This window comes from Mus caroli, chromosome 7 (genome assembly GCF_900094665.2).
Source record: "Mus caroli chromosome 7, CAROLI_EIJ_v1.1, whole genome shotgun sequence".
NCBI classification, from domain to species: Eukaryota; Metazoa; Chordata; class Mammalia; order Rodentia; family Muridae; genus Mus; species Mus caroli.
In genome coordinates this window covers 107,067,161-107,071,256 of record NC_034576.1, presented here as the reverse complement: position 1 = coordinate 107,071,256, position 4,096 = coordinate 107,067,161, and positions in this window count along the sequence as shown.

Genomic DNA, 4,096 nt, shown 5'->3' with positions numbered 1-4,096 from the left:
TCTTGGTGAATGACAGTCACAATAAGTATGTTGGCAATGAGAGCCAAGACATAGAGCAGAGCCAGGGGGAGAGAGAGCCAGTGCTGCCAGCTGTGGATACCTGGAAATCCCATGAGAATGAACTCAGACACCTGGAACCTAGAGCTGTTGGAATCTCTGAGGATCTGGAACATATTTTGCCAATAATAAAATAATGCCTGCTTACCAGTCCTGATTATCTGTGTGACACTGTTGGATGTAGACAAGACCAGTGTATATCAAGAGACAAATTTCTGTCTTCATCTTTCCATACTGTCACTGATTCTTGTTACTCTTACAATACAGGAACTCTTGTAAATGGCACATACTTTTTAAAATTTATCAAATCACTCACAGTATTCCTTGGTGGAGACCATTTTTTCCACTATCTCCTAATTCAGAAATAGAACATTAGAGAAATCCTATTATGGTTAATGATCTTCCATGAAGCAGATCATTGACTCTGTGCATGACAGAAATAACCTGATATTTCAGCATTATGGGTATATTTGATTTGCCTAAAGGTTGCTTTGGAGAACTATAATATTACAACCCAGTGGAGATTTCTAGGTACAAATTTTTCTTTGGTAAAATCTTAAATTGTAGTGTATTTTAGAAAAGAAATCTTTCTGCTTACATGTATGAGAATCTTATTCATAGTATGCATATATGGGCATATGATCAATCAAATACATTTTAATGACATTCGCTAGTGTTTAGAATGCAGATGTGATAGTTAAATTTTGTGTTTATTAATATAGGGTTTGCTGTGAGTTAAATTCTGGTTCTCCTACATGCTAGGTACCCTTTCTCTGAGTTATATCAAAAAGAGTTAACCATTAAAATATTTATTCTTATATGATGTACATTCACAAAATATCATGTGGAAGTTAATGTAAAACTAGATGCATTGTTAGAAGATGAGTGACTGAGTAGGAGCTTCACCAACATCCCCCACACTCTTTGACTATCAGTTTTCACTTACCTCCAAGATCTTAAAATGTTTATGACCTCATTGGACAGCCCAAGTTTTCCCCTCAACATGGCAGTAGACTCACCTGATTTCGGTTTGCTCTTTCAGATGTATGAAACACAGATGTGTCTAAGTATTTCTCAAAAAATAAATTAAAGATGGTGATTCTGTAGAACAAGGGAGAGCAGGTGAAAAATGAGTGTCCAGACCGTGATCAGCATCTCTTCTGTAGCTTCTTATTTAGCCATGATTCTCATCTAACTCACACCATTTCCAATGATGCCTGTTTGTTTAGGGGAAATAGAGATTTTTCACCATTATCATCATCATAAACATCACCATGAAAACCTATACAGAAATGAAATCTGAAGATTATGGGAATATCTTCTCCCAGGAATGAGCAATCATTTTCATGACTGACTTTAAGCTGGGTGAATGGAATCAATGCTGCTTTTATGAAGAACTAATCAATTGGACAATCAACTGGAACACACTGAAAGTGCCTGAGCCCTCCAACAAAGCTTTGTGGCAGTGGATCTCCTACCATTCACAAAGACACCCTGTGTCTGGCCAGCCTGTCACATGTCCTCTCATACCTAGATTTTAGTTGGCAAAATGAATAAATATGTTGCTTTTAATAACAATCCTGATATTTGTATGAAAAAGGATGTGAGATTAACCTGGTTCAGATGTTCAGCATGATGATCCCAAAACATCAGAATCCTACTATATGTCTTGTACTTATATCCATGTGCATGGCCCTTCATGTCTAAATCCTGTGAGATCTGAAATACTGACTTCTGAGCCTCTGATGGAAGATGTGTTCTATATCCCAGAGGATATAGCAGAGCTGTGGAGACAAAAGTTCTGATGTGAATAAAAGGTAACCCTATGGGAAGAGGATCAGCAGATGGAGCTTTCTATTCTAATGCTTCCCAAAGATACATAAGTAAATGATTTCATCTGTAGGATGCACATGCCTGTTTATGAGTATCTATACTGAGACAGTAATGAGAATAAATGTGTTGCTTTTAATATCAATCATTATATTTGTATGATTTCAGCATTTCCTTCTGTGGAAGGACTGTGAGTTACATATTTAAATAGAAAATATTTGAATCCTTCACCTACAGAGATCACCTTTAGTTCTCATTGTATTAGTATAGGTGGTGAAATAATAGTGATCACTAAGAACTCTACAACAAGGCTAAAAATTTGAAAATGCTTCCTAGGTAACAGTAGTTCTGAGTTTCACGAAGTGTTTTGTTTTGTTTTAAATGAGATTGAGAATAACCATTATCACATTGAGAAATTCAGCCAAAGGTTAGATTTGATTGGACAATCAATGTTTGAGGTAGAGATGGTGATGGCAGGGAAATTAAAGATTCTAACTTTTGCCAGGCGGTGGTGGCATATGCCTTTAATCCCAGCACTTGGGAGGCAGAGGCAGGCAGATTTCTGATTTCAATGCCAGCCTGGTCTACAAAGTGATTTCCAGGACAGCCAGGGCTACACAGACAAACCCTGTCTCGGAAAAAACAAAAATAAATAAATAAAAATAAATAAATAAATAAATAAAAATAAAAATACTAATTTTCTATTTGTTTAAACTGGCTGCATATTAATGTCTATAGTATATTGTTTACTATTTATAAGCTTTAAAATAAATAAAAATGTATTGATAAAAGACATAATGTAAGAGTACTTAGTAAATATCTCTTAACCTCTAATTAATATATTCTGAGACATATTTATAAAAAGAAGGTTAAAGAAAAAAGTTAGTAAGTTCTTAAAATAAATTTTTGTCATTCATAATTGCATTATATACTAAGTATTCTTTAAATACAGATATTGCTCTACAGAAGGAGCAGCTAGGAGAGGCAGCAGGAGGACTGGTACCACCTGTATGAGACTATTGTTAATTGTACCTTCCAGGCTGGTCCTTACCCACATGAAGATGAGAAGGGGTGATAATATGGAGAGTGAATAGACTGCAGAGGAGTGAGCATGAGCTCAGGACAAGGTCAGAATAGTGCAGACTGTGAGAGGCTGTGGTGTAAACATGGCACCAGAGCCTGGAGGTAGAATTCATTATGAACCCTGCAGATGACTTGCCTGATTAATTTATGGAAGGTGCCACCCACTCATTACTCAGATGAACAGCAACATGAAAACATGTGTGCTCATCTGGCACAGTCCTGCCTATCATTGCAATATTACCAGGGAAGAACTGAAGGATCTGGTCAGTTTTCAGAAAGTTCCATGGGTTTCTGAAAAGAAAGTACATTCTTTAGTGTTTGGGGAATACATTCTCTAAGAATCTGTTATATGCATTTAGCTTATGATGCTTTGGGATCCATAGTTTCTCTGCTGGGTCATTATCTGGATGACCTATTGGTGAGATTGCACTATTGAAGTCACCAGCTATCACTGTGTTGGGCTTTTCCTGTGCTTTAAGATCTAATAGTGTCTCCATAGTTAAATGAAGTGTCCCTATTTGATACATAAGTGTTTACAATTGTAATATAATCCAGGTGGATTTTTTCTTCTGTAATAAGGATGAAGTGTCCTTCCCTGTCTCTTCTGGATAGTTTTGATTTAAAGTCTATTTCTCAGATGATAGAATCGTTACATGCACTATTTTTGCTTGTTGGTTTTGTTTTGTTTGGTTTGGTTTGTGGTTTGTTTGGTTTTGTTTTTATAATTTTTTTTTTATCATTTAAGGTTAGAGCTATACTCTTTTATTGTGCGTTTAACTGCTGATCCATCTTTTTTTTTAATATTTTTTATTAGGTATTTTCTTCATTTACATTTCCAATGCTATCCCAAAAGTCCCCCATACACTCCCCCTAGTCCCCTACCCACCCACTCCTACTTTTGGCCCTGGCGTTGCCCTGTACTGGGGCATATAAAGTTTGCAAGTCCAATGGGTCTCTCTTTCCAGTGATGGCTGACTAAGCCATCTTCTGATACATATGCAGGTAGAGTCAAGAGCTCCGGGGTACTGTTTAGTTCATAATGTTGTTCCACCTATAGGGTTGCAGATCCCTTTAGCTCCTTGGGTACTTTCTCTAGCTCCTCCATTGTGGGCTCTGGGTTCCATCC